General features: G+C 54.8%; 62 non-coding genes across 62 annotated transcripts; all 62 read left to right on the top strand.

Annotated features, from left to right (window-relative positions):
• Nucleotides 1-203: 203 nt before the first annotated feature.
• Trnah-gug (transfer RNA histidin (anticodon GUG)) lies at nt 204-275 on the top strand. Its single transcript has one exon. It is a non-coding gene; the product is annotated as a tRNA-His (tRNA).
• A 287-nt stretch (nt 276-562) lies between these two features.
• Nucleotides 563-644, top strand: Trnal-aag (transfer RNA leucine (anticodon AAG)). Its single transcript has one exon. It is a non-coding gene; the product is annotated as a tRNA-Leu (tRNA).
• A 78-nt stretch (nt 645-722) lies between these two features.
• On the top strand, nt 723-804 carry Trnal-cag (transfer RNA leucine (anticodon CAG)). Its single transcript has one exon. It is a non-coding gene; the product is annotated as a tRNA-Leu (tRNA).
• Nucleotides 805-1,450: 646 nt separating this feature from the next.
• Trnah-gug (transfer RNA histidin (anticodon GUG)) lies at nt 1,451-1,522 on the top strand. The gene has a single exon. It is a non-coding gene; the product is annotated as a tRNA-His (tRNA).
• Nucleotides 1,523-1,809: 287 nt separating this feature from the next.
• Nucleotides 1,810-1,891, top strand: Trnal-aag (transfer RNA leucine (anticodon AAG)). The gene has a single exon. It is a non-coding gene; the product is annotated as a tRNA-Leu (tRNA).
• A 78-nt stretch (nt 1,892-1,969) lies between these two features.
• Nucleotides 1,970-2,051, top strand: Trnal-cag (transfer RNA leucine (anticodon CAG)). Its single transcript has one exon. It is a non-coding gene; the product is annotated as a tRNA-Leu (tRNA).
• A 274-nt stretch (nt 2,052-2,325) lies between these two features.
• On the top strand, nt 2,326-2,397 carry Trnae-cuc (transfer RNA glutamic acid (anticodon CUC)). Its single transcript has one exon. It is a non-coding gene; the product is annotated as a tRNA-Glu (tRNA).
• A 382-nt stretch (nt 2,398-2,779) lies between these two features.
• Nucleotides 2,780-2,851, top strand: Trnah-gug (transfer RNA histidin (anticodon GUG)). Its single transcript has one exon. It is a non-coding gene; the product is annotated as a tRNA-His (tRNA).
• Nucleotides 2,852-3,138: 287 nt separating this feature from the next.
• Nucleotides 3,139-3,220, top strand: Trnal-aag (transfer RNA leucine (anticodon AAG)). The gene has a single exon. It is a non-coding gene; the product is annotated as a tRNA-Leu (tRNA).
• Nucleotides 3,221-3,298: 78 nt separating this feature from the next.
• Nucleotides 3,299-3,380, top strand: Trnal-cag (transfer RNA leucine (anticodon CAG)). Its single transcript has one exon. It is a non-coding gene; the product is annotated as a tRNA-Leu (tRNA).
• A 274-nt stretch (nt 3,381-3,654) lies between these two features.
• On the top strand, nt 3,655-3,726 carry Trnae-cuc (transfer RNA glutamic acid (anticodon CUC)). The gene has a single exon. It is a non-coding gene; the product is annotated as a tRNA-Glu (tRNA).
• Nucleotides 3,727-4,108: 382 nt separating this feature from the next.
• Nucleotides 4,109-4,180, top strand: Trnah-gug (transfer RNA histidin (anticodon GUG)). Its single transcript has one exon. It is a non-coding gene; the product is annotated as a tRNA-His (tRNA).
• A 287-nt stretch (nt 4,181-4,467) lies between these two features.
• Trnal-aag (transfer RNA leucine (anticodon AAG)) lies at nt 4,468-4,549 on the top strand. The gene has a single exon. It is a non-coding gene; the product is annotated as a tRNA-Leu (tRNA).
• Nucleotides 4,550-4,627: 78 nt separating this feature from the next.
• On the top strand, nt 4,628-4,709 carry Trnal-cag (transfer RNA leucine (anticodon CAG)). The gene has a single exon. It is a non-coding gene; the product is annotated as a tRNA-Leu (tRNA).
• Nucleotides 4,710-4,983: 274 nt separating this feature from the next.
• Nucleotides 4,984-5,055, top strand: Trnae-cuc (transfer RNA glutamic acid (anticodon CUC)). Its single transcript has one exon. It is a non-coding gene; the product is annotated as a tRNA-Glu (tRNA).
• Nucleotides 5,056-5,437: 382 nt separating this feature from the next.
• Trnah-gug (transfer RNA histidin (anticodon GUG)) lies at nt 5,438-5,509 on the top strand. The gene has a single exon. It is a non-coding gene; the product is annotated as a tRNA-His (tRNA).
• A 287-nt stretch (nt 5,510-5,796) lies between these two features.
• Nucleotides 5,797-5,878, top strand: Trnal-aag (transfer RNA leucine (anticodon AAG)). The gene has a single exon. It is a non-coding gene; the product is annotated as a tRNA-Leu (tRNA).
• A 78-nt stretch (nt 5,879-5,956) lies between these two features.
• On the top strand, nt 5,957-6,038 carry Trnal-cag (transfer RNA leucine (anticodon CAG)). Its single transcript has one exon. It is a non-coding gene; the product is annotated as a tRNA-Leu (tRNA).
• A 646-nt stretch (nt 6,039-6,684) lies between these two features.
• On the top strand, nt 6,685-6,756 carry Trnah-gug (transfer RNA histidin (anticodon GUG)). Its single transcript has one exon. It is a non-coding gene; the product is annotated as a tRNA-His (tRNA).
• Nucleotides 6,757-7,043: 287 nt separating this feature from the next.
• Trnal-aag (transfer RNA leucine (anticodon AAG)) lies at nt 7,044-7,125 on the top strand. Its single transcript has one exon. It is a non-coding gene; the product is annotated as a tRNA-Leu (tRNA).
• A 78-nt stretch (nt 7,126-7,203) lies between these two features.
• Trnal-cag (transfer RNA leucine (anticodon CAG)) lies at nt 7,204-7,285 on the top strand. Its single transcript has one exon. It is a non-coding gene; the product is annotated as a tRNA-Leu (tRNA).
• Nucleotides 7,286-7,931: 646 nt separating this feature from the next.
• Nucleotides 7,932-8,003, top strand: Trnah-gug (transfer RNA histidin (anticodon GUG)). Its single transcript has one exon. It is a non-coding gene; the product is annotated as a tRNA-His (tRNA).
• Nucleotides 8,004-8,290: 287 nt separating this feature from the next.
• On the top strand, nt 8,291-8,372 carry Trnal-aag (transfer RNA leucine (anticodon AAG)). The gene has a single exon. It is a non-coding gene; the product is annotated as a tRNA-Leu (tRNA).
• A 78-nt stretch (nt 8,373-8,450) lies between these two features.
• Nucleotides 8,451-8,532, top strand: Trnal-cag (transfer RNA leucine (anticodon CAG)). Its single transcript has one exon. It is a non-coding gene; the product is annotated as a tRNA-Leu (tRNA).
• Nucleotides 8,533-8,806: 274 nt separating this feature from the next.
• On the top strand, nt 8,807-8,878 carry Trnae-cuc (transfer RNA glutamic acid (anticodon CUC)). Its single transcript has one exon. It is a non-coding gene; the product is annotated as a tRNA-Glu (tRNA).
• Nucleotides 8,879-9,260: 382 nt separating this feature from the next.
• On the top strand, nt 9,261-9,332 carry Trnah-gug (transfer RNA histidin (anticodon GUG)). Its single transcript has one exon. It is a non-coding gene; the product is annotated as a tRNA-His (tRNA).
• Nucleotides 9,333-9,619: 287 nt separating this feature from the next.
• Trnal-aag (transfer RNA leucine (anticodon AAG)) lies at nt 9,620-9,701 on the top strand. Its single transcript has one exon. It is a non-coding gene; the product is annotated as a tRNA-Leu (tRNA).
• A 78-nt stretch (nt 9,702-9,779) lies between these two features.
• On the top strand, nt 9,780-9,861 carry Trnal-cag (transfer RNA leucine (anticodon CAG)). The gene has a single exon. It is a non-coding gene; the product is annotated as a tRNA-Leu (tRNA).
• A 646-nt stretch (nt 9,862-10,507) lies between these two features.
• Nucleotides 10,508-10,579, top strand: Trnah-gug (transfer RNA histidin (anticodon GUG)). Its single transcript has one exon. It is a non-coding gene; the product is annotated as a tRNA-His (tRNA).
• Nucleotides 10,580-10,866: 287 nt separating this feature from the next.
• On the top strand, nt 10,867-10,948 carry Trnal-aag (transfer RNA leucine (anticodon AAG)). The gene has a single exon. It is a non-coding gene; the product is annotated as a tRNA-Leu (tRNA).
• Nucleotides 10,949-11,026: 78 nt separating this feature from the next.
• Trnal-cag (transfer RNA leucine (anticodon CAG)) lies at nt 11,027-11,108 on the top strand. The gene has a single exon. It is a non-coding gene; the product is annotated as a tRNA-Leu (tRNA).
• A 646-nt stretch (nt 11,109-11,754) lies between these two features.
• Trnah-gug (transfer RNA histidin (anticodon GUG)) lies at nt 11,755-11,826 on the top strand. The gene has a single exon. It is a non-coding gene; the product is annotated as a tRNA-His (tRNA).
• A 287-nt stretch (nt 11,827-12,113) lies between these two features.
• Nucleotides 12,114-12,195, top strand: Trnal-aag (transfer RNA leucine (anticodon AAG)). Its single transcript has one exon. It is a non-coding gene; the product is annotated as a tRNA-Leu (tRNA).
• Nucleotides 12,196-12,273: 78 nt separating this feature from the next.
• Trnal-cag (transfer RNA leucine (anticodon CAG)) lies at nt 12,274-12,355 on the top strand. The gene has a single exon. It is a non-coding gene; the product is annotated as a tRNA-Leu (tRNA).
• Nucleotides 12,356-12,629: 274 nt separating this feature from the next.
• Trnae-cuc (transfer RNA glutamic acid (anticodon CUC)) lies at nt 12,630-12,701 on the top strand. The gene has a single exon. It is a non-coding gene; the product is annotated as a tRNA-Glu (tRNA).
• Nucleotides 12,702-13,083: 382 nt separating this feature from the next.
• Nucleotides 13,084-13,155, top strand: Trnah-gug (transfer RNA histidin (anticodon GUG)). The gene has a single exon. It is a non-coding gene; the product is annotated as a tRNA-His (tRNA).
• A 287-nt stretch (nt 13,156-13,442) lies between these two features.
• On the top strand, nt 13,443-13,524 carry Trnal-aag (transfer RNA leucine (anticodon AAG)). The gene has a single exon. It is a non-coding gene; the product is annotated as a tRNA-Leu (tRNA).
• A 78-nt stretch (nt 13,525-13,602) lies between these two features.
• Trnal-cag (transfer RNA leucine (anticodon CAG)) lies at nt 13,603-13,684 on the top strand. The gene has a single exon. It is a non-coding gene; the product is annotated as a tRNA-Leu (tRNA).
• A 274-nt stretch (nt 13,685-13,958) lies between these two features.
• On the top strand, nt 13,959-14,030 carry Trnae-cuc (transfer RNA glutamic acid (anticodon CUC)). The gene has a single exon. It is a non-coding gene; the product is annotated as a tRNA-Glu (tRNA).
• A 382-nt stretch (nt 14,031-14,412) lies between these two features.
• On the top strand, nt 14,413-14,484 carry Trnah-gug (transfer RNA histidin (anticodon GUG)). The gene has a single exon. It is a non-coding gene; the product is annotated as a tRNA-His (tRNA).
• A 287-nt stretch (nt 14,485-14,771) lies between these two features.
• Nucleotides 14,772-14,853, top strand: Trnal-aag (transfer RNA leucine (anticodon AAG)). The gene has a single exon. It is a non-coding gene; the product is annotated as a tRNA-Leu (tRNA).
• Nucleotides 14,854-14,931: 78 nt separating this feature from the next.
• Nucleotides 14,932-15,013, top strand: Trnal-cag (transfer RNA leucine (anticodon CAG)). Its single transcript has one exon. It is a non-coding gene; the product is annotated as a tRNA-Leu (tRNA).
• Nucleotides 15,014-15,287: 274 nt separating this feature from the next.
• Trnae-cuc (transfer RNA glutamic acid (anticodon CUC)) lies at nt 15,288-15,359 on the top strand. The gene has a single exon. It is a non-coding gene; the product is annotated as a tRNA-Glu (tRNA).
• Nucleotides 15,360-15,741: 382 nt separating this feature from the next.
• On the top strand, nt 15,742-15,813 carry Trnah-gug (transfer RNA histidin (anticodon GUG)). Its single transcript has one exon. It is a non-coding gene; the product is annotated as a tRNA-His (tRNA).
• A 287-nt stretch (nt 15,814-16,100) lies between these two features.
• On the top strand, nt 16,101-16,182 carry Trnal-aag (transfer RNA leucine (anticodon AAG)). The gene has a single exon. It is a non-coding gene; the product is annotated as a tRNA-Leu (tRNA).
• A 78-nt stretch (nt 16,183-16,260) lies between these two features.
• On the top strand, nt 16,261-16,342 carry Trnal-cag (transfer RNA leucine (anticodon CAG)). The gene has a single exon. It is a non-coding gene; the product is annotated as a tRNA-Leu (tRNA).
• Nucleotides 16,343-16,616: 274 nt separating this feature from the next.
• Trnae-cuc (transfer RNA glutamic acid (anticodon CUC)) lies at nt 16,617-16,688 on the top strand. The gene has a single exon. It is a non-coding gene; the product is annotated as a tRNA-Glu (tRNA).
• A 382-nt stretch (nt 16,689-17,070) lies between these two features.
• Nucleotides 17,071-17,142, top strand: Trnah-gug (transfer RNA histidin (anticodon GUG)). The gene has a single exon. It is a non-coding gene; the product is annotated as a tRNA-His (tRNA).
• A 287-nt stretch (nt 17,143-17,429) lies between these two features.
• Trnal-aag (transfer RNA leucine (anticodon AAG)) lies at nt 17,430-17,511 on the top strand. Its single transcript has one exon. It is a non-coding gene; the product is annotated as a tRNA-Leu (tRNA).
• A 78-nt stretch (nt 17,512-17,589) lies between these two features.
• On the top strand, nt 17,590-17,671 carry Trnal-cag (transfer RNA leucine (anticodon CAG)). The gene has a single exon. It is a non-coding gene; the product is annotated as a tRNA-Leu (tRNA).
• Nucleotides 17,672-18,317: 646 nt separating this feature from the next.
• Nucleotides 18,318-18,389, top strand: Trnah-gug (transfer RNA histidin (anticodon GUG)). Its single transcript has one exon. It is a non-coding gene; the product is annotated as a tRNA-His (tRNA).
• Nucleotides 18,390-18,676: 287 nt separating this feature from the next.
• Trnal-aag (transfer RNA leucine (anticodon AAG)) lies at nt 18,677-18,758 on the top strand. The gene has a single exon. It is a non-coding gene; the product is annotated as a tRNA-Leu (tRNA).
• Nucleotides 18,759-18,836: 78 nt separating this feature from the next.
• Nucleotides 18,837-18,918, top strand: Trnal-cag (transfer RNA leucine (anticodon CAG)). Its single transcript has one exon. It is a non-coding gene; the product is annotated as a tRNA-Leu (tRNA).
• A 646-nt stretch (nt 18,919-19,564) lies between these two features.
• On the top strand, nt 19,565-19,636 carry Trnah-gug (transfer RNA histidin (anticodon GUG)). The gene has a single exon. It is a non-coding gene; the product is annotated as a tRNA-His (tRNA).
• A 287-nt stretch (nt 19,637-19,923) lies between these two features.
• Nucleotides 19,924-20,005, top strand: Trnal-aag (transfer RNA leucine (anticodon AAG)). The gene has a single exon. It is a non-coding gene; the product is annotated as a tRNA-Leu (tRNA).
• Nucleotides 20,006-20,083: 78 nt separating this feature from the next.
• Nucleotides 20,084-20,165, top strand: Trnal-cag (transfer RNA leucine (anticodon CAG)). The gene has a single exon. It is a non-coding gene; the product is annotated as a tRNA-Leu (tRNA).
• A 646-nt stretch (nt 20,166-20,811) lies between these two features.
• Nucleotides 20,812-20,883, top strand: Trnah-gug (transfer RNA histidin (anticodon GUG)). The gene has a single exon. It is a non-coding gene; the product is annotated as a tRNA-His (tRNA).
• A 287-nt stretch (nt 20,884-21,170) lies between these two features.
• On the top strand, nt 21,171-21,252 carry Trnal-aag (transfer RNA leucine (anticodon AAG)). Its single transcript has one exon. It is a non-coding gene; the product is annotated as a tRNA-Leu (tRNA).
• Nucleotides 21,253-21,330: 78 nt separating this feature from the next.
• On the top strand, nt 21,331-21,412 carry Trnal-cag (transfer RNA leucine (anticodon CAG)). Its single transcript has one exon. It is a non-coding gene; the product is annotated as a tRNA-Leu (tRNA).
• A 646-nt stretch (nt 21,413-22,058) lies between these two features.
• Trnah-gug (transfer RNA histidin (anticodon GUG)) lies at nt 22,059-22,130 on the top strand. The gene has a single exon. It is a non-coding gene; the product is annotated as a tRNA-His (tRNA).
• Nucleotides 22,131-22,417: 287 nt separating this feature from the next.
• On the top strand, nt 22,418-22,499 carry Trnal-aag (transfer RNA leucine (anticodon AAG)). The gene has a single exon. It is a non-coding gene; the product is annotated as a tRNA-Leu (tRNA).
• A 78-nt stretch (nt 22,500-22,577) lies between these two features.
• Nucleotides 22,578-22,659, top strand: Trnal-cag (transfer RNA leucine (anticodon CAG)). The gene has a single exon. It is a non-coding gene; the product is annotated as a tRNA-Leu (tRNA).
• The last annotated feature ends 560 nt before the right edge of the window (nt 22,660-23,219 follow it).

Genomic DNA, 23,219 nt, shown 5'->3' with positions numbered 1-23,219 from the left:
CTGCAAGCCATTGCCACGGGGGTTGAATGCAGCTAACCACACTGTTTGGTGTCCTAACAGCGCAGACACGTTCGTTTGCCAGTATACATATAATGGAGATCGCGTCTGACGCAGCTGTGGGGAGACGCAGTGGTGTGTGGGCCGAGCTTTGCTGTTCATCGCCACTTGCAGTCGCGAGAACTGCTGTCGCCGGTGCTTCCGTGGCCGTGATCGTCTAGTGGTTAGGACATTGCGTTGTGGCCGCAATAACCCAGGTTCGAATCCTGGTCACGGCAATTTTTAAGCTTTTGCCTTGCTGTCGCTGCAGTGACGATTGTGACTCAGTGTTTGAAATCACGGTGCCCTCTTGATTTTTCACTCATGTTCCGCAGGCTGCAGGTGGCACTACCAATTCATTATCAACACGTAATGCCGCCGCACCAGAGCGCGGGCAGCTGCCTGTGTAGTGAATCTCCATTCGAAGAAGGCATTTGTTTGAGGTGCAATGGATGAGCAGCCAGTCGCAGCAGAACAGGAAGCTGTGTCGTGGACTGTTTCTACAAAAGCGATGAACAGTGGCACAGGTAGCGTGGCCGAGCGGTCTAAGGCGCTGGTTTAAGGCACCAGTCTCTTCGGAGGCGTGGGTTCGAATCCCACCGCTGCCAATTTTTTCTCGTTTTTTGTGCCATTGCGGTGTTTTCTCGTGGGGTAGAACGCAGCTCCTCTGACCGCCGTGAGGCGTCGGTAGCGTGGCCGAGCGGCCTAAGGCGCTGGTTTCAGGCACCAGTCTCCTCGGAGGCGTGGGTTCGAATCCCACCGCTGCCAATGTTTTCTGTCTCGAAAGCCGGAGCACTGACTACCCGCGACGAAAGAGCGCAGCAAGCCGTGAGCGTCTCTTTCTTAAATTGTCGCAGCACAGTGCGCGGTGCAACGACATGATTCACAGGGGCAGTTTGGTGTCATGATGTCTGGCGTTCGTCTCCACGAAATGTGTCCCGAGCATGCCGTTGTACAAAGTGGGAGCGTCTATTTTTACAGTTGTCGTTAAGTAGCGTGCGTATAGATTGCTGTGTTCGCTGGAGGAGCCCTTGTGCCGTTGTCCGGTGTGGTCTAGTGGCTAGGATACGACTTAGCTCGACTGACGCTCCGCTGACGCTTGCAGAAAACTACGTTAAGTACGATTCGGCGTGACAAGTGACGGCGAGAGCGATGCGACATCTGTCCACCTCTTATCGAGGCACATACCTGTGGTCAACAGACCTGGAGGACTGCAAGCCATTGCCACGGGGGTTGAATGCAGCTAACCACACTGTTTGGTGTCCTAACAGCGCAGACACGTTCGTTTGCCAGTATACATATAATGGAGATCGCGTCTGACGCAGCTGTGGGGAGACGCAGTGGTGTGTGGGCCGAGCTTTGCTGTTCATCGCCACTTGCAGTCGCGAGAACTGCTGTCGCCGGTGCTTCCGTGGCCGTGATCGTCTAGTGGTTAGGACATTGCGTTGTGGCCGCAATAACCCAGGTTCGAATCCTGGTCACGGCAATTTTTAAGCTTTTGCCTTGCTGTCGCTGCAGTGACGATTGTGACTCAGTGTTTGAAATCACGGTGCCCTCTTGATTTTTCACTCATGTTCCGCAGGCTGCAGGTGGCACTACCAATTCATTATCAACACGTAATGCCGCCGCACCAGAGCGCGGGCAGCTGCCTGTGTAGTGAATCTCCATTCGAAGAAGGCATTTGTTTGAGGTGCAATGGATGAGCAGCCAGTCGCAGCAGAACAGGAAGCTGTGTCGTGGACTGTTTCTACAAAAGCGATGAACAGTGGCACAGGTAGCGTGGCCGAGCGGTCTAAGGCGCTGGTTTAAGGCACCAGTCTCTTCGGAGGCGTGGGTTCGAATCCCACCGCTGCCAATTTTTTCTCGTTTTTTGTGCCATTGCGGTGTTTTCTCGTGGGGTAGAACGCAGCTCCTCTGACCGCCGTGAGGCGTCGGTAGCGTGGCCGATTGGCCTAAGGCGCTGGTTTCAGGCACCAGTCTCCTCGGAGGCGTGGGTTCGAATCCCACCGCTGCCAATGTTTTCTGTCTCGAAAGCCGGAGCACTGACTACCCGCGACGAAACAGCGCAGCAAGCCGTGAGCGTCTCTTTCTTAAATTGTCGCAGCACAGTGCGCGGTGCAACGACATGATTCACAGGGGCAGTTTGGTGTCATGATGGCTGGCGTTCGTCTCCACGAAATGTGTCCCGAGCATGCCGTTGTACAAAGTGGGAGCGTCTATTTTTACAGTTGTCGTTAAGTAGCGTGCGTATAGATTGCTGTGTTCGCTGGAGGAGCCCTTGTGCCGTTGTCCGGTGTGGTCTAGTGGCTAGGATACCTGGCTCTCACCCAGGAGGCCCGGGTTCGATTCCCGGTACCGGAAATGCGCATTTTGTTGCTCCTCTTATGCGACTTGGCCCGACTTAGCTCGACTGACGCTCCGCTGACGCTTGCAGAAAACTACGTTAAGTACGATTCGGCGCGACAAGTGACGGCGAGAGCGATGCGACATCTGTCCACCTCTTATCGAGGCACATACCTGTGGTCAACAGACCTGGAGGACTGCAAGCCATTGCCACGGGGGTTGAATGCAGCTAACCACACTGTTTGGTGTCCTAACAGCGCAGACACGTTCGTTTGCCAGTATACATATAATGGAGATCGCGTCTGACGCAGCTGTGGGGAGACGCAGTGGTGTGTGGGCCGAGCTTTGCTGTTCATCGCCACTTGCAGTCGCGAGAACTGCTGTCGCCGGTGCTTCCGTGGCCGTGATCGTCTAGTGGTTAGGACATTGCGTTGTGGCCGCAATAACCCAGGTTCGAATCCTGGTCACGGCAATTTTTAAGCTTTTGCCTTGCTGTCGCTGCAGTGACGATTGTGACTCAGTGTTTGAAATCACGGTGCCCTCTTGATTTTTCACTCATGTTCCGCAGGCTGCAGGTGGCACTACCAATTCATTATCAACACGTAATGCCGCCGCACCAGAGCGCGGGCAGCTGCCTGTGTAGTGAATCTCCATTCGAAGAAGGCATTTGTTTGAGGTGCAATGGATGAGCAGCCAGTCGCAGCAGAACAGGAAGCTGTGTCGTGGACTGTTTCTACAAAAGCGATGAACAGTGGCACAGGTAGCGTGGCCGAGCGGTCTAAGGCGCTGGTTTAAGGCACCAGTCTCTTCGGAGGCGTGGGTTCGAATCCCACCGCTGCCAATTTTTTCTCGTTTTTTGTGCCATTGCGGTGTTTTCTCGTGGGGTAGAACGCAGCTCCTCTGACCGCCGTGAGGCGTCGGTAGCGTGGCCGAGCGGCCTAAGGCGCTGGTTTCAGGCACCAGTCTCCTCGGAGGCGTGGGTTCGAATCCCACCGCTGCCAATGTTTTCTGTCTCGAAAGCCGGAGCACTGACTACCCGCGACGAAAGAGCGCAGCAAGCCGTGAGCGTCTCTTTCTTAAATTGTCGCAGCACAGTGCGCGGTGCAACGACATGATTCACAGGGGCAGTTTGGTGTCATGATGGCTGGCGTTCGTCTCCACGAAATGTGTCCCGAGCATGCCGTTGTACAAAGTGGGAGCGTCTATTTTTACAGTTGTCGTTAAGTAGCGTGCGTATAGATTGCTGTGTTCGCTGGAGGAGCCCTTGTGCCGTTGTCCGGTGTGGTCTAGTGGCTAGGATACCTGGCTCTCACCCAGGAGGCCCGGGTTCGATTCCCGGTACCGGAAATGCGCATTTTGTTGCTCCTCTTATGCGACTTGGCCCGACTTAGCTCGACTGACGCTCCGCTGACGCTTGCAGAAAACTACGTTAAGTACGATTCGGCGCGACAAGTGACGGCGAGAGCGATGCGACATCTGTCCACCTCTTATCGAGGCACATACCTGTGGTCAACAGACCTGGAGGACTGCAAGCCATTGCCACGGGGGTTGAATGCAGCTAACCACACTGTTTGGTGTCCTAACAGCGCAGACACGTTCGTTTGCCAGTATACATATAATGGAGATCGCGTCTGACGCAGCTGTGGGGAGACGCAGTGGTGTGTGGGCCGAGCTTTGCTGTTCATCGCCACTTGCAGTCGCGAGAACTGCTGTCGCCGGTGCTTCCGTGGCCGTGATCGTCTAGTGGTTAGGACATTGCGTTGTGGCCGCAATAACCCAGGTTCGAATCCTGGTCACGGCAATTTTTAAGCTTTTGCCTTGCTGTCGCTGCAGTGACGATTGTGACTCAGTGTTTGAAATCACGGTGCCCTCTTGATTTTTCACTCATGTTCCGCAGGCTGCAGGTGGCACTACCAATTCATTATCAACACGTAATGCCGCCGCACCAGAGCGCGGGCAGCTGCCTGTGTAGTGAATCTCCATTCGAAGAAGGCATTTGTTTGAGGTGCAATGGATGAGCAGCCAGTCGCAGCAGAACAGGAAGCTGTGTCGTGGACTGTTTCTACAAAAGCGATGAACAGTGGCACAGGTAGCGTGGCCGAGCGGTCTAAGGCGCTGGTTTAAGGCACCAGTCTCTTCGGAGGCGTGGGTTCGAATCCCACCGCTGCCAATTTTTTCTCGTTTTTTGTGCCATTGCGGTGTTTTCTCGTGGGGTAGAACGCAGCTCCTCTGACCGCCGTGAGGCGTCGGTAGCGTGGCCGATTGGCCTAAGGCGCTGGTTTCAGGCACCAGTCTCCTCGGAGGCGTGGGTTCGAATCCCACCGCTGCCAATGTTTTCTGTCTCGAAAGCCGGAGCACTGACTACCCGCGACGAAACAGCGCAGCAAGCCGTGAGCGTCTCTTTCTTAAATTGTCGCAGCACAGTGCGCGGTGCAACGACATGATTCACAGGGGCAGTTTGGTGTCATGATGGCTGGCGTTCGTCTCCACGAAATGTGTCCCGAGCATGCCGTTGTACAAAGTGGGAGCGTCTATTTTTACAGTTGTCGTTAAGTAGCGTGCGTATAGATTGCTGTGTTCGCTGGAGGAGCCCTTGTGCCGTTGTCCGGTGTGGTCTAGTGGCTAGGATACCTGGCTCTCACCCAGGAGGCCCGGGTTCGATTCCCGGTACCGGAAATGCGCATTTTGTTGCTCCTCTTATGCGACTTGGCCCGACTTAGCTCGACTGACGCTCCGCTGACGCTTGCAGAAAACTACGTTAAGTACGATTCGGCGCGACAAGTGACGGCGAGAGCGATGCGACATCTGTCCACCTCTTATCGAGGCACATACCTGTGGTCAACAGACCTGGAGGACTGCAAGCCATTGCCACGGGGGTTGAATGCAGCTAACCACACTGTTTGGTGTCCTAACAGCGCAGACACGTTCGTTTGCCAGTATACATATAATGGAGATCGCGTCTGACGCAGCTGTGGGGAGACGCAGTGGTGTGTGGGCCGAGCTTTGCTGTTCATCGCCACTTGCAGTCGCGAGAACTGCTGTCGCCGGTGCTTCCGTGGCCGTGATCGTCTAGTGGTTAGGACATTGCGTTGTGGCCGCAATAACCCAGGTTCGAATCCTGGTCACGGCAATTTTTAAGCTTTTGCCTTGCTGTCGCTGCAGTGACGATTGTGACTCAGTGTTTGAAATCACGGTGCCCTCTTGATTTTTCACTCATGTTCCGCAGGCTGCAGGTGGCACTACCAATTCATTATCAACACGTAATGCCGCCGCACCAGAGCGCGGGCAGCTGCCTGTGTAGTGAATCTCCATTCGAAGAAGGCATTTGTTTGAGGTGCAATGGATGAGCAGCCAGTCGCAGCAGAACAGGAAGCTGTGTCGTGGACTGTTTCTACAAAAGCGATGAACAGTGGCACAGGTAGCGTGGCCGAGCGGTCTAAGGCGCTGGTTTAAGGCACCAGTCTCTTCGGAGGCGTGGGTTCGAATCCCACCGCTGCCAATTTTTTCTCGTTTTTTGTGCCATTGCGGTGTTTTCTCGTGGGGTAGAACGCAGCTCCTCTGACCGCCGTGAGGCGTCGGTAGCGTGGCCGAGCGGCCTAAGGCGCTGGTTTCAGGCACCAGTCTCCTCGGAGGCGTGGGTTCGAATCCCACCGCTGCCAATGTTTTCTGTCTCGAAAGCCGGAGCACTGACTACCCGCGACGAAAGAGCGCAGCAAGCCGTGAGCGTCTCTTTCTTAAATTGTCGCAGCACAGTGCGCGGTGCAACGACATGATTCACAGGGGCAGTTTGGTGTCATGATGTCTGGCGTTCGTCTCCACGAAATGTGTCCCGAGCATGCCGTTGTACAAAGTGGGAGCGTCTATTTTTACAGTTGTCGTTAAGTAGCGTGCGTATAGATTGCTGTGTTCGCTGGAGGAGCCCTTGTGCCGTTGTCCGGTGTGGTCTAGTGGCTAGGATACGACTTAGCTCGACTGACGCTCCGCTGACGCTTGCAGAAAACTACGTTAAGTACGATTCGGCGTGACAAGTGACGGCGAGAGCGATGCGACATCTGTCCACCTCTTATCGAGGCACATACCTGTGGTCAACAGACCTGGAGGACTGCAAGCCATTGCCACGGGGGTTGAATGCAGCTAACCACACTGTTTGGTGTCCTAACAGCGCAGACACGTTCGTTTGCCAGTATACATATAATGGAGATCGCGTCTGACGCAGCTGTGGGGAGACGCAGTGGTGTGTGGGCCGAGCTTTGCTGTTCATCGCCACTTGCAGTCGCGAGAACTGCTGTCGCCGGTGCTTCCGTGGCCGTGATCGTCTAGTGGTTAGGACATTGCGTTGTGGCCGCAATAACCCAGGTTCGAATCCTGGTCACGGCAATTTTTAAGCTTTTGCCTTGCTGTCGCTGCAGTGACGATTGTGACTCAGTGTTTGAAATCACGGTGCCCTCTTGATTTTTCACTCATGTTCCGCAGGCTGCAGGTGGCACTACCAATTCATTATCAACACGTAATGCCGCCGCACCAGAGCGCGGGCAGCTGCCTGTGTAGTGAATCTCCATTCGAAGAAGGCATTTGTTTGAGGTGCAATGGATGAGCAGCCAGTCGCAGCAGAACAGGAAGCTGTGTCGTGGACTGTTTCTACAAAAGCGATGAACAGTGGCACAGGTAGCGTGGCCGAGCGGTCTAAGGCGCTGGTTTAAGGCACCAGTCTCTTCGGAGGCGTGGGTTCGAATCCCACCGCTGCCAATTTTTTCTCGTTTTTTGTGCCATTGCGGTGTTTTCTCGTGGGGTAGAACGCAGCTCCTCTGACCGCCGTGAGGCGTCGGTAGCGTGGCCGATTGGCCTAAGGCGCTGGTTTCAGGCACCAGTCTCCTCGGAGGCGTGGGTTCGAATCCCACCGCTGCCAATGTTTTCTGTCTCGAAAGCCGGAGCACTGACTACCCGCGACGAAAGAGCGCAGCAAGCCGTGAGCGTCTCTTTCTTAAATTGTCGCAGCACAGTGCGCGGTGCAACGACATGATTCACAGGGGCAGTTTGGTGTCATGATGGCTGGCGTTCGTCTCCACGAAATGTGTCCCGAGCATGCCGTTGTACAAAGTGGGAGCGTCTATTTTTACAGTTGTCGTTAAGTAGCGTGCGTATAGATTGCTGTGTTCGCTGGAGGAGCCCTTGTGCCGTTGTCCGGTGTGGTCTAGTGGCTAGGATACGACTTAGCTCGACTGACGCTCCGCTGACGCTTGCAGAAAACTACGTTAAGTACGATTCGGCGTGACAAGTGACGGCGAGAGCGATGCGACATCTGTCCACCTCTTATCGAGGCACATACCTGTGGTCAACAGACCTGGAGGACTGCAAGCCATTGCCACGGGGGTTGAATGCAGCTAACCACACTGTTTGGTGTCCTAACAGCGCAGACACGTTCGTTTGCCAGTATACATATAATGGAGATCGCGTCTGACGCAGCTGTGGGGCGACGCAGTGGTGTGTGGGCCGAGCTTTGCTGTTCATCGCCACTTGCAGTCGCGAGAACTGCTGTCGCCGGTGCTTCCGTGGCCGTGATCGTCTAGTGGTTAGGACATTGCGTTGTGGCCGCAATAACCCAGGTTCGAATCCTGGTCACGGCAATTTTTAAGCTTTTGCCTTGCTGTCGCTGCAGTGACGATTGTGACTCAGTGTTTGAAATCACGGTGCCCTCTTGATTTTTCACTCATGTTCCGCAGGCTGCAGGTGGCACTACCAATTCATTATCAACACGTAATGCCGCCGCACCAGAGCGCGGGCAGCTGCCTGTGTAGTGAATCTCCATTCGAAGAAGGCATTTGTTTGAGGTGCAATGGATGAGCAGCCAGTCGCAGCAGAACAGGAAGCTGTGTCGTGGACTGTTTCTACAAAAGCGATGAACAGTGGCACAGGTAGCGTGGCCGAGCGGTCTAAGGCGCTGGTTTAAGGCACCAGTCTCTTCGGAGGCGTGGGTTCGAATCCCACCGCTGCCAATTTTTTCTCGTTTTTTGTGCCATTGCGGTGTTTTCTCGTGGGGTAGAACGCAGCTCCTCTGACCGCCGTGAGGCGTCGGTAGCGTGGCCGAGCGGCCTAAGGCGCTGGTTTCAGGCACCAGTCTCCTCGGAGGCGTGGGTTCGAATCCCACCGCTGCCAATGTTTTCTGTCTCGAAAGCCGGAGCACTGACTACCCGCGACGAAACAGCGCAGCAAGCCGTGAGCGTCTCTTTCTTAAATTGTCGCAGCACAGTGCGCGGTGCAACGACATGATTCACAGGGGCAGTTTGGTGTCATGATGGCTGGCGTTCGTCTCCACGAAATGTGTCCCGAGCATGCCGTTGTACAAAGTGGGAGCGTCTATTTTTACAGTTGTCGTTAAGTAGCGTGCGTATAGATTGCTGTGTTCGCTGGAGGAGCCCTTGTGCCGTTGTCCGGTGTGGTCTAGTGGCTAGGATACCTGGCTCTCACCCAGGAGGCCCGGGTTCGATTCCCGGTACCGGAAATGCGCATTTTGTTGCTCCTCTTATGCGACTTGGCCCGACTTAGCTCGACTGACGCTCCGCTGACGCTTGCAGAAAACTACGTTAAGTACGATTCGGCGCGACAAGTGACGGCGAGAGCGATGCGACATCTGTCCACCTCTTATCGAGGCACATACCTGTGGTCAACAGACCTGGAGGACTGCAAGCCATTGCCACGGGGGTTGAATGCAGCTAACCACACTGTTTGGTGTCCTAACAGCGCAGACACGTTCGTTTGCCAGTATACATATAATGGAGATCGCGTCTGACGCAGCTGTGGGGAGACGCAGTGGTGTGTGGGCCGAGCTTTGCTGTTCATCGCCACTTGCAGTCGCGAGAACTGCTGTCGCCGGTGCTTCCGTGGCCGTGATCGTCTAGTGGTTAGGACATTGCGTTGTGGCCGCAATAACCCAGGTTCGAATCCTGGTCACGGCAATTTTTAAGCTTTTGCCTTGCTGTCGCTGCAGTGACGATTGTGACTCAGTGTTTGAAATCACGGTGCCCTCTTGATTTTTCACTCATGTTCCGCAGGCTGCAGGTGGCACTACCAATTCATTATCAACACGTAATGCCGCCGCACCAGAGCGCGGGCAGCTGCCTGTGTAGTGAATCTCCATTCGAAGAAGGCATTTGTTTGAGGTGCAATGGATGAGCAGCCAGTCGCAGCAGAACAGGAAGCTGTGTCGTGGACTGTTTCTACAAAAGCGATGAACAGTGGCACAGGTAGCGTGGCCGAGCGGTCTAAGGCGCTGGTTTAAGGCACCAGTCTCTTCGGAGGCGTGGGTTCGAATCCCACCGCTGCCAATTTTTTCTCGTTTTTTGTGCCATTGCGGTGTTTTCTCGTGGGGTAGAACGCAGCTCCTCTGACCGCCGTGAGGCGTCGGTAGCGTGGCCGAGCGGCCTAAGGCGCTGGTTTCAGGCACCAGTCTCCTCGGAGGCGTGGGTTCGAATCCCACCGCTGCCAATGTTTTCTGTCTCGAAAGCCGGAGCACTGACTACCCGCGACGAAAGAGCGCAGCAAGCCGTGAGCGTCTCTTTCTTAAATTGTCGCAGCACAGTGCGCGGTGCAACGACATGATTCACAGGGGCAGTTTGGTGTCATGATGTCTGGCGTTCGTCTCCACGAAATGTGTCCCGAGCATGCCGTTGTACAAAGTGGGAGCGTCTATTTTTACAGTTGTCGTTAAGTAGCGTGCGTATAGATTGCTGTGTTCGCTGGAGGAGCCCTTGTGCCGTTGTCCGGTGTGGTCTAGTGGCTAGGATACGACTTAGCTCGACTGACGCTCCGCTGACGCTTGCAGAAAACTACGTTAAGTACGATTCGGCGTGACAAGTGACGGCGAGAGCGATGCGACATCTGTCCACCTCTTATCGAGGCACATACCTGTGGTCAACAGACCTGGAGGACTGCAAGCCATTGCCACGGGGGTTGAATGCAGCTAACCACACTGTTTGGTGTCCTAACAGCGCAGACACGTTCGTTTGCCAGTATACATATAATGGAGATCGCGTCTGACGCAGCTGTGGGGAGACGCAGTGGTGTGTGGGCCGAGCTTTGCTGTTCATCGCCACTTGCAGTCGCGAGAACTGCTGTCGCCGGTGCTTCCGTGGCCGTGATCGTCTAGTGGTTAGGACATTGCGTTGTGGCCGCAATAACCCAGGTTCGAATCCTGGTCACGGCAATTTTTAAGCTTTTGCCTTGCTGTCGCTGCAGTGACGATTGTGACTCAGTGTTTGAAATCACGGTGCCCTCTTGATTTTTCACTCATGTTCCGCAGGCTGCAGGTGGCACTACCAATTCATTATCAACACGTAATGCCGCCGCACCAGAGCGCGGGCAGCTGCCTGTGTAGTGAATCTCCATTCGAAGAAGGCATTTGTTTGAGGTGCAATGGATGAGCAGCCAGTCGCAGCAGAACAGGAAGCTGTGTCGTGGACTGTTTCTACAAAAGCGATGAACAGTGGCACAGGTAGCGTGGCCGAGCGGTCTAAGGCGCTGGTTTAAGGCACCAGTCTCTTCGGAGGCGTGGGTTCGAATCCCACCGCTGCCAATTTTTTCTCGTTTTTTGTGCCATTGCGGTGTTTTCTCGTGGGGTAGAACGCAGCTCCTCTGACCGCCGTGAGGCGTCGGTAGCGTGGCCGATTGGCCTAAGGCGCTGGTTTCAGGCACCAGTCTCCTCGGAGGCGTGGGTTCGAATCCCACCGCTGCCAATGTTTTCTGTCTCGAAAGCCGGAGCACTGACTACCCGCGACGAAAGAGCGCAGCAAGCCGTGAGCGTCTCTTTCTTAAATTGTCGCAGCACAGTGCGCGGTGCAACGACATGATTCACAGGGGCAGTTTGGTGTCATGATGGCTGGCGTTCGTCTCCACGAAATGTGTCCCGAGCATGCCGTTGTACAAAGTGGGAGCGTCTATTTTTACAGTTGTCGTTAAGTAGCGTGCGTATAGATTGCTGTGTTCGCTGGAGGAGCCCTTGTGCCGTTGTCCGGTGTGGTCTAGTGGCTAGGATACGACTTAGCTCGACTGACGCTCCGCTGACGCTTGCAGAAAACTACGTTAAGTACGATTCGGCGTGACAAGTGACGGCGAGAGCGATGCGACATCTGTCCACCTCTTATCGAGGCACATACCTGTGGTCAACAGACCTGGAGGACTGCAAGCCATTGCCACGGGGGTTGAATGCAGCTAACCACACTGTTTGGTGTCCTAACAGCGCAGACACGTTCGTTTGCCAGTATACATATAATGGAGATCGCGTCTGACGCAGCTGTGGGGCGACGCAGTGGTGTGTGGGCCGAGCTTTGCTGTTCATCGCCACTTGCAGTCGCGAGAACTGCTGTCGCCGGTGCTTCCGTGGCCGTGATCGTCTAGTGGTTAGGACATTGCGTTGTGGCCGCAATAACCCAGGTTCGAATCCTGGTCACGGCAATTTTTAAGCTTTTGCCTTGCTGTCGCTGCAGTGACGATTGTGACTCAGTGTTTGAAATCACGGTGCCCTCTTGATTTTTCACTCATGTTCCGCAGGCTGCAGGTGGCACTACCAATTCATTATCAACACGTAATGCCGCCGCACCAGAGCGCGGGCAGCTGCCTGTGTAGTGAATCTCCATTCGAAGAAGGCATTTGTTTGAGGTGCAATGGATGAGCAGCCAGTCGCAGCAGAACAGGAAGCTGTGTCGTGGACTGTTTCTACAAAAGCGATGAACAGTGGCACAGGTAGCGTGGCCGAGCGGTCTAAGGCGCTGGTTTAAGGCACCAGTCTCTTCGGAGGCGTGGGTTCGAATCCCACCGCTGCCAATTTTTTCTCGTTTTTTGTGCCATTGCGGTGTTTTCTCGTGGGGTAGAACGCAGCTCCTCTGACCGCCGTGAGGCGTCGGTAGCGTGGCCGAGCGGCCTAAGGCGCTGGTTTCAGGCACCAGTCTCCTCGGAGGCGTGGGTTCGAATCCCACCGCTGCCAATGTTTTCTGTCTCGAAAGCCGGAGCACTGACTACCCGCGACGAAAGAGCGCAGCAAGCCGTGAGCGTCTCTTTCTTAAATTGTCGCAGCACAGTGCGCGGTGCAACGACATGATTCACAGGGGCAGTTTGGTGTCATGATGGCTGGCGTTCGTCTCCACGAAATGTGTCCCGAGCATGCCGTTGTACAAAGTGGGAGCGTCTATTTTTACAGTTGTCGTTAAGTAGCGTGCGTATAGATTGCTGTGTTCGCTGGAGGAGCCCTTGTGCCGTTGTCCGGTGTGGTCTAGTGGCTAGGATACCTGGCTCTCACCCAGGAGGCCCGGGTTCGATTCCCGGTACCGGAAATGCGCATTTTGTTGCTCCTCTTATGCGACTTGGCCCGACTTAGCTCGACTGACGCTCCGCTGACGCTTGCAGAAAACTACGTTAAGTACGATTCGGCGCGACAAGTGACGGCGAGAGCGATGCGACATCTGTCCACCTCTTATCGAGGCACATACCTGTGGTCAACAGACCTGGAGGACTGCAAGCCATTGCCACGGGGGTTGAATGCAGCTAACCACACTGTTTGGTGTCCTAACAGCGCAGACACGTTCGTTTGCCAGTATACATATAATGGAGATCGCGTCTGACGCAGCTGTGGGGAGACGCAGTGGTGTGTGGGCCGAGCTTTGCTGTTCATCGCCACTTGCAGTCGCGAGAACTGCTGTCGCCGGTGCTTCCGTGGCCGTGATCGTCTAGTGGTTAGGACATTGCGTTGTGGCCGCAATAACCCAGGTTCGAATCCTGGTCACGGCAATTTTTAAGCTTTTGCCTTGCTGTCGCTGCAGTGACGATTGTGACTCAGTGTTTGAAATCACGGTGCCCTCTTGATTTTTCACTCATGTTCCGCAGGCTGCAGGTGGCACTACCAATTCATTATCAACACGTAATGCCGCCGCACCAGAGCGCGGGCAGCTGCCTGTGTAGTGAATCTCCATTCGAAGAAGGCATTTGTTTGAGGTGCAATGGATGAGCAGCCAGTCGCAGCAGAACAGGAAGCTGTGTCGTGGACTGTTTCTACAAAAGCGATGAACAGTGGCACAGGTAGCGTGGCCGAGCGGTCTAAGGCGCTGGTTTAAGGCACCAGTCTCTTCGGAGGCGTGGGTTCGAATCCCACCGCTGCCAATTTTTTCTCGTTTTTTGTGCCATTGCGGTGTTTTCTCGTGGGGTAGAACGCAGCTCCTCTGACCGCCGTGAGGCGTCGGTAGCGTGGCCGAGCGGCCTAAGGCGCTGGTTTCAGGCACCAGTCTCCTCGGAGGCGTGGGTTCGAATCCCACCGCTGCCAATGTTTTCTGTCTCGAAAGCCGGAGCACTGACTACCCGCGACGAAAGAGCGCAGCAAGCCGTGAGCGTCTCTTTCTTAAATTGTCGCAGCACAGTGCGCGGTGCAACGACATGATTCACAGGGGCAGTTTGGTGTCATGATGGCTGGCGTTCGTCTCCACGAAATGTGTCCCGAGCATGCCGTTGTACAAAGTGGGAGCGTCTATTTTTACAGTTGTCGTTAAGTAGCGTGCGTATAGATTGCTGTGTTCGCTGGAGGAGCCCTTGTGCCGTTGTCCGGTGTGGTCTAGTGGCTAGGATACCTGGCTCTCACCCAGGAGGCCCGGGTTCGATTCCCGCTACCGGAAATGCGCATTTTGTTGCTCCTCTTATGCGACTTGGCCCGACTTAGCTCGACTGACGCTCCGCTGACGCTTGCAGAAAACTACGTTAAGTACGATTCGGCGCGACAAGTGACGGCGAGAGCGATGCGACATCTGTCCACCTCTTATCGAGGCACATACCTGTGGTCAACAGACCTGGAGGACTGCAAGCCATTGCCACGGGGGTTGAATGCAGCTAACCACACTGTTTGGTGTCCTAACAGCGCAGACACGTTCGTTTGCCAGTATACATATAATGGAGATCGCGTCTGACGCAGCTGTGGGGAGACGCAGTGGTGTGTGGGCCGAGCTTTGCTGTTCATCGCCACTTGCAGTCGCGAGAACTGCTGTCGCCGGTGCTTCCGTGGCCGTGATCGTCTAGTGGTTAGGACATTGCGTTGTGGCCGCAATAACCCAGGTTCGAATCCTGGTCACGGCAATTTTTAAGCTTTTGCCTTGCTGTCGCTGCAGTGACGATTGTGACTCAGTGTTTGAAATCACGGTGCCCTCTTGATTTTTCACTCATGTTCCGCAGGCTGCAGGTGGCACTACCAATTCATTATCAACACGTAATGCCGCCGCACCAGAGCGCGGGCAGCTGCCTGTGTAGTGAATCTCCATTCGAAGAAGGCATTTGTTTGAGGTGCAATGGATGAGCAGCCATTCGCAGCAGAACAGGAAGCTGTGTCGTGGACTGTTTCTACAAAAGCGATGAACAGTGGCACAGGTAGCGTGGCCGAGCGGTGTAAGGCGCTGGTTTAAGGCACCAGTCTCTTCGGAGGCGTGGGTTCGAATCCCACCGCTGCCAATTTTTTCTCGTTTTTTGTGCCATTGCGGTGTTTTCTCGTGGGGTAGAACGCAGCTCCTCTGACCGCCGTGAGGCGTCGGTAGCGTGGCCGATTGGCCTAAGGCGCTGGTTTCAGGCACCAGTCTCCTCGGAGGCGTGGGTTCGAATCCCACCGCTGCCAATGTTTTCTGTCTCGAAAGCCGGAGCACTGACTACCCGCGACGAAACAGCGCAGCAAGCCGTGAGCGTCTCTTTCTTAAATTGTCGCAGCACAGTGCGCGGTGCAACGACATGATTCACAGGGGCAGTTTGGTGTCATGATGGCTGGCGTTCGTCTCCACGAAATGTGTCCCGAGCATGCCGTTGTACAAAGTGGGAGCGTCTATTTTTACAGTTGTCGTTAAGTAGCGTGCGTATAGATTGCTGTGTTCGCTGGAGGAGCCCTTGTGCCGTTGTCCGGTGTGGTCTAGTGGCTAGGATACCTGGCTCTCACCCAGGAGGCCCGGGTTCGATTCCCGGTACCGGAAATGCGCATTTTGTTGCTCCTCTTATGCGACTTGGCCCGACTTAGCTCGACTGACGCTCCGCTGACGCTTGCAGAAAACTACGTTAAGTACGATTCGGCGCGACAAGTGACGGCGAGAGCGATGCGACATCTGTCCACCTCTTATCGAGGCACATACCTGTGGTCAACAGACCTGGAGGACTGCAAGCCATTGCCACGGGGGTTGAATGCAGCTAACCACACTGTTTGGTGTCCTAACAGCGCAGACACGTTCGTTTGCCAGTATACATATAATGGAGATCGCGTCTGACGCAGCTGTGGGGAGACGCAGTGGTGTGTGGGCCGAGCTTTGCTGTTCATCGCCACTTGCAGTCGCGAGAACTGCTGTCGCCGGTGCTTCCGTGGCCGTGATCGTCTAGTGGTTAGGACATTGCGTTGTGGCCGCAATAACCCAGGTTCGAATCCTGGTCACGGCAATTTTTAAGCTTTTGCCTTGCTGTCGCTGCAGTGACGATTGTGACTCAGTGTTTGAAATCACGGTGCCCTCTTGATTTTTCACTCATGTTCCGCAGGCTGCAGGTGGCACTACCAATTCATTATCGACACGTAATGCCGCCGCACCAGACCGCGGGCAGCTGCCTGTGTAGTGAATCTCCATTCGAAGAAGGCATTTGTTTGAGGTGCAATGGATGAGCAGCCAGTCGCAGCAGAACAGGAAGCTGTGTCGTGGACTGTTTCTACAAAAGCGATGAACAGTGGCACAGGTAGCGTGGCCGAGCGGTCTAAGGCGCTGGTTTAAGGCACCAGTCTCTTCGGAGGCGTGGGTTCGAATCCCACCGCTGCCAATTTTTTCTCGTTTTTTGTGCCATTGCGGTGTTTTCTCGTGGGGTAGAACGCAGCTCCTCTGACCGCCGTGAGGCGTCGGTAGCGTGGCCGAGCGGCCTAAGGCGCTGGTTTCAGGCACCAGTCTCCTCGGAGGCGTGGGTTCGAATCCCACCGCTGCCAATGTTTTCTGTCTCGAAAGCCGGAGCACTGACTACCCGCGACGAAAGAGCGCAGCAAGCCGTGAGCGTCTCTTTCTTAAATTGTCGCAGCACAGTGCGCGGTGCAACGACATGATTCACAGGGGCAGTTTGGTGTCATGATGGCTGGCGTTCGTCTCCACGAAATGTGTCCCGAGCATGCCGTTGTACAAAGTGGGAGCGTCTATTTTTACAGTTGTCGTTAAGTAGCGTGCGTATAGATTGCTGTGTTCGCTGGAGGAGCCCTTGTGCCGTTGTCCGGTGTGGTCTAGTGGCTAGGATACCTGGCTCTCACCCAGGAGGCCCGGGTTCGATTCCCGGTACCGGAAATGCGCATTTTGTTGCTCCTCTTATGCGACTTGGCCCGACTTAGCTCGACTGACGCTCCGCTGACGCTTGCAGAAAACTACGTTAAGTACGATTCGGCGCGACAAGTGACGGCGAGAGCGATGCGACATCTGTCCACCTCTTATCGAGGCACATACCTGTGGTCAATAGACCTGGAGGACTGCAAGCCATTGCCACGGGGGTTGAATGCAGCTAACCACACTGTTTGGTGTCCTAACAGCGCAGACACGTTCGTTTGCCAGTATACATATAATGGAGATCGCGTCTGACGCAGCTGTGGGGAGACGCAGTGGTGTGTGGGCCGAGCTTTGCTGTTCATCGCCACTTGCAGTCGCGAGAACTGCTGTCGCCGGTGCTTCCGTGGCCGTGATCGTCTAGTGGTTAGGACATTGCGTTGTGGCCGCAATAACCCAGGTTCGAATCCTGGTCACGGCAATTTTTAAGCTTTTGCCTTGCTGTCGCTGCAGTGACGATTGTGACTCAGTGTTTGAAATCACGGTGCCCTCTTGATTTTTCACTCATGTTCCGCAGGCTGCAGGTGGCACTACCAATTCATTATCAACACGTAATGCCGCCGCACCAGAGCGCGGGCAGCTGCCTGTGTAGTGAATCTCCATTCGAAGAAGGCTTTTGTTTGAGGTGCAATGGATGAGCAGCCAGTCGCAGCAGAACAGGAAGCTGTGTCGTGGACTGTTTCTACAAAAGCGATGAACAGTGGCACAGGTAGCGTGGCCGAGCGGTCTAAGGCGCTGGTTTAAGGCACCAGTCTCTTCGGAGGCGTAGGTTCGAATCCCACCGCTGCCAATTTTTTCTCGTTTTTTGTGCCATTGCGGTGTTTTCTCGTGGGGTAGAACGCAGCTCCTCTGACCGCCGTGAGGCGTCGGTAGCGTGGCCGAGCGGCCTAAGGCGCTGGTTTCAGGCACCAGTCTCCTCGGAGGCGTGGGTTCGAATCCCACCGCTGCCAATGTTTTCTGTCTCGAAAGCCGGAGCACTGACTACCCGCGACGAAAGAGCGCAGCAAGCCGTGAGCGTCTCTTTCTTAAATTGTCGCAGCACAGTGCGCGGTGCAACGACATGATTCACAGGGGCAGTTTGGTGTCATGATGGCTGGCGTTCGTCTCCACGAAATGTGTCCCGAGCATGCCGTTGTACAAAGTGGGAGCGTCTATTTTTACAGTTGTCGTTAAGTAGCGTGCGTATAGATTGCTGTGTTCGCTGGAGGAGCCCTTGTGCCGTTGTCCGGTGTGGTCTAGTGGCTAGGATACGACTTAGCTCGACTGACGCTCCGCTGACGCTTGCAGAAAACTACGTTAAGTACGATTCGGCGTGACAAGTGACGGCGAGAGCGATGCGACATCTGTCCACCTCTTATCGAGGCACATACCTGTGGTCAACAGACCTGGAGGACTGCAAGCCATTGCCACGGGGGTTGAATGCAGCTAACCACACTGTTTGGTGTCCTAACAGCGCAGACACGTTCGTTTGCCAGTATACATATAATGGAGATCGCGTCTGACGCAGCTGTGGGGAGACGCAGTGGTGTGTGGGCCGAGCTTTGCTGTTCATCGCCACTTGCAGTCGCGAGAACTGCTGTCGCCGGTGCTTCCGTGGCCGTGATCGTCTAGTGGTTAGGACATTGCGTTGTGGCCGCAATAACCCAGGTTCGAATCCTGGTCACGGCAATTTTTAAGCTTTTGCCTTGCTGTCGCTGCAGTGACGATTGTGACTCAGTGTTTGAAATCACGGTGCCCTCTTGATTTTTCACTCATGTTCCGCAGGCTGCAGGTGGCACTACCAATTCATTATCAACACGTAATGCCGCCGCACCAGAGCGCGGGCAGCTGCCTGTGTAGTGAATCTCCATTCGAAGAATGCATTTGTTTGAGGTGCAATGGATGAGCAGCCAGTCGCAGCAGAACAGGAAGCTGTGTCGTGGACTGTTTCTACAAAAGCGATGAACAGTGGCACAGGTAGCGTGGCCGAGCAGTCTAAGGCGCTGGTTTAAGGCACCAGTCTCTTCGGAGGCGTGGGTTCGAATCCCACCGCTGCCAATTTTTTCTCGTTTTTTGTGCCATTGCGGTGTTTTCTCGTGGGGTAGAACGCAGCTCCTCTGACCGCCGTGAGGCGTCGGTAGCGTGGCCGAGCGGCCTAAGGCGCTGGTTTCAGGCACCAGTCTCCTCGGAGGCGTGGGTTCGAATCCCACCGCTGCCAATGTTTTCTGTCTCGAAAGCCGGAGCACTGACTACCCGCGACGAAAGAGCGCAGCAAGCCGTGAGCGTCTCTTTCTTAAATTGTCGCAGCACAGTGCGCGGTGCAACGACATGATTCACAGGGGCAGTTTGGTGTCATGATGGCTGGCGTTCGTCTCCACGAAATGTGTCCCGAGCATGCCGTTGTACAAAGTGGGAGCGTCTATTTTTACAGTTGTCGTTAAGTAGCGTGCGTATAGATTGCTGTGTTCGCTGGAGGAGCCCTTGTGCCGTTGTCCGGTGTGGTCTAGTGGCTAGGATACGACTTAGCTCGACTGACGCTCCGCTGACGCTTGCAGAAAACTACGTTAAGTACGATTCGGCGTGACAAGTGACGGCGAGAGCGATGCGACATCTGTCCACCTCTTATCGAGGCACATACCTGTGGTCAACAGACCTGGAGGACTGCAAGCCATTGCCACGGGGGTTGAATGCAGCTAACCACACTGTTTGGTGTCCTAACAGCGCAGACACGTTCGTTTGCCAGTATACATATAATGGAGATCGCGTCTGACGCAGCTGTGGGGAGACGCAGTGGTGTGTGGGCCGAGCTTTGCTGTTCATCGCCACTTGCAGTCGCGAGAACTGCTGTCGCCGGTGCTTCCGTGGCCGTGATCGTCTAGTGGTTAGGACATTGCGTTGTGGCCGCAATAACCCAGGTTCGAATCCTGGTCACGGCAATTTTTAAGCTTTTGCCTTGCTGTCGCTGCAGTGACGATTGTGACTCAGTGTTTGAAATCACGGTGCCCTCTTGATTTTTCACTCATGTTCCGCAGGCTGCAGGTGGCACTACCAATTCATTATCAACACGTAATGCCGCCGCACCAGAGCGCGGGCAGCTGCCTGTGTAGTGAATCTCCATTCGAAGAAGGCTTTTGTTTGAGGTGCAATGGATGAGCAGCCAGTCGCAGCAGAACAGGAAGCTGTGTCGTGGACTGTTTCTACAAAAGCGATGAACAGTGGCACAGGTAGCGTGGCCGAGCGGTCTAAGGCGCTGGTTTAAGGCACCAGTCTCTTCGGAGGCGTAGGTTCGAATCCCACCGCTGCCAATTTTTTCTCGTTTTTTGTGCCATTGCGGTGTTTTCTCGTGGGGTAGAACGCAGCTCCTCTGACCGCCGTGAGGCGTCGGTAGCGTGGCCGAGCGGCCTAAGGCGCTGGTTTCAGGCACCAGTCTCCTCGGAGGCGTGGGTTCGAATCCCACCGCTGCCAATGTTTTCTGTCTCGAAAGCCGGAGCACTGACTACCCGCGACGAAAGAGCGCAGCAAGCCGTGAGCGTCTCTTTCTTAAATTGTCGCAGCACAGTGCGCGGTGCAACGACATGATTCACAGGGGCAGTTTGGTGTCATGATGGCTGGCGTTCGTCTCCACGAAATGTGTCCCGAGCATGCCGTTGTACAAAGTGGGAGCGTCTATTTTTACAGTTGTCGTTAAGTAGCGTGCGTATAGATTGCTGTGTTCGCTGGAGGAGCCCTTGTGCCGTTGTCCGGTGTGGTCTAGTGGCTAGGATACGACTTAGCTCGACTGACGCTCCGCTGACGCTTGCAGAAAACTACGTTAAGTACGATTCGGCGTGACAAGTGACGGCGAGAGCGATGCGACATCTGTCCACCTCTTATCGAGGCACATACCTGTGGTCAACAGACCTGGAGGACTGCAAGCCATTGCCACGGGGGTTGAATGCAGCTAACCACACTGTTTGGTGTCCTAACAGCGCAGACACGTTCGTTTGCCAGTATACATATAATGGAGATCGCGTCTGACGCAGCTGTGGGGAGACGCAGTGGTGTGTGGGCCGAGCTTTGCTGTTCATCGCCACTTGCAGTCGCGAGAACTGCTGTCGCCGGTGCTTCCGTGGCCGTGATCGTCTAGTGGTTAGGACATTGCGTTGTGGCCGCAATAACCCAGGTTCGAATCCTGGTCACGGCAATTTTTAAGCTTTTGCCTTGCTGTCGCTGCAGTGACGATTGTGACTCAGTGTTTGAAATCACGGTGCCCTCTTGATTTTTCACTCATGTTCCGCAGGCTGCAGGTGGCACTACCAATTCATTATCAACACGTAATGCCGCCGCACCAGAGCGCGGGCAGCTGCCTGTGTAGTGAATCTCCATTCGAAGAATGCATTTGTTTGAGGTGCAATGGATGAGCAGCCAGTCGCAGCAGAACAGGAAGCTGTGTCGTGGACTGTTTCTACAAAAGCGATGAACAGTGGCACAGGTAGCGTGGCCGAGCAGTCTAAGGCGCTGGTTTAAGGCACCAGTCTCTTCGGAGGCGTGGGTTCGAATCCCACCGCTGCCAATTTTTTCTCGTTTTTTGTGCCATTGCGGTGTTTTCTCGTGGGGTAGAACGCAGCTCCTCTGACCGCCGTGAGGCGTCGGTAGCGTGGCCGAGCGGCCTAAGGCGCTGGTTTCAGGCACCAGTCTCCTCGGAGGCGTGGGTTCGAATCCCACCGCTGCCAATGTTTTCTGTCTCGAAAGCCGGAGCACTGACTACCCGCGACGAAAGAGCGCAGCAAGCCGTGAGCGTCTCTTTCTTAAATTGTCGCAGCACAGTGCGCGGTGCAACGACATGATTCACAGGGGCAGTTTGGTGTCATGATGGCTGGCGTTCGTCTCCACGAAATGTGTCCCGAGCATGCCGTTGTACAAAGTGGGAGCGTCTATTTTTACAGTTGTCGTTAAGTAGCGTGCGTATAGATTGCTGTGTTCGCTGGAGGAGCCCTTGTGCCGTTGTCCGGTGTGGTCTAGTGGCTAGGATACGACTTAGCTCGACTGACGCTCCGCTGACGCTTGCAGAAAACTACGTTAAGTACGATTCGGCGTGACAAGTGACGGCGAGAGCGATGCGACATCTGTCCACCTCTTATCGAGGCACATACCTGTGGTCAACAGACCTGGAGGACTGCAAGCCATTGCCACGGGGGTTGAATGCAGCTAACCACACTGTTTGGTGTCCTAACAGCGCAGACACGTTCGTTTGCCAGTATACATATAATGGAGATCGCGTCTGACGCAGCTGTGGGGAGACGCAGTGGTGTGTGGGCCGAGCTTTGCTGTTCATCGCCACTTGCAGTCGCGAGAACTGCTGTCGCCGGTGCTTCCGTGGCCGTGATCGTCTAGTGGTTAGGACATTGCGTTGTGGCCGCAATAACCCAGGTTCGAATCCTGGTCACGGCAATTTTTAAGCTTTTGCCTTGCTGTCGCTGCAGTGACGATTGTGACTCAGTGTTTGAAATCACGGTGCCCTCTTGATTTTTCACTCATGTTCCGCAGGCTGCAGGTGGCACTACCAATTCATTATCAACACGTAATGCCGCCGCACCAGAGCGCGGGCAGCTGCCTGTGTAGTGAATCTCCATTCGAAGAATGCATTTGTTTGAGGTGCAATGGATGAGCAGCCAGTCGCAGCAGAACAGGAAGCTGTGTCGTGGACTGTTTCTACAAAAGCGATGAACAGTGGCACAGGTAGCGTGGCCGAGCAGTCTAAGGCGCTGGTTTAAGGCACCAGTCTCTTCGGAGGCGTGGGTTCGAATCCCACCGCTGCCAATTTTTTCTCGTTTTTTGTGCCATTGCGGTGTTTTCTCGTGGGGTAGAACGCAGCTCCTCTGACCGCCGTGAGGCGTCGGTAGCGTGGCCGAGCGGCCTAAGGCGCTGGTTTCAGGCACCAGTCTCCTCGGAGGCGTGGGTTCGAATCCCACCGCTGCCAATGTTTTCTGTCTCGAAAGCCGGAGCACTGACTACCCGCGACGAAAGAGCGCAGCAAGCCGTGAGCGTCTCTTTCTTAAATTGTCGCAGCACAGTGCGCGGTGCAACGACATGATTCACAGGGGCAGTTTGGTGTCATGATGGCTGGCGTTCGTCTCCACGAAATGTGTCCCGAGCATGCCGTTGTACAAAGTGGGAGCGTCTATTTTTACAGTTGTCGTTAAGTAGCGTGCGTATAGATTGCTGTGTTCGCTGGAGGAGCCCTTGTGCCGTTGTCCGGTGTGGTCTAGTGGCTAGGATACGACTTAGCTCGACTGACGCTCCGCTGACGCTTGCAGAAAACTACGTTAAGTACGATTCGGCGTGACAAGTGACGGCGAGAGCGATGCGACATCTGTCCACCTCTTATCGAGGCACATACCTGTGGTCAACAGACCTGGAGGACTGCAAGCCATTGCCACGGGGGTTGAATGCAGCTAACCACACTGTTTGGTGTCCTAACAGCGCAGACACGTTCGTTTGCCAGTATACATATAATGGAGATCGCGTCTGACGCAGCTG

This window comes from Schistocerca cancellata, chromosome 3, assembly GCF_023864275.1.
Source record: "Schistocerca cancellata isolate TAMUIC-IGC-003103 chromosome 3, iqSchCanc2.1, whole genome shotgun sequence".
Taxonomy (NCBI): domain Eukaryota; kingdom Metazoa; phylum Arthropoda; class Insecta; order Orthoptera; family Acrididae; genus Schistocerca; species Schistocerca cancellata.
This window is presented reverse-complemented; position numbering and strand designations above follow the sequence as displayed.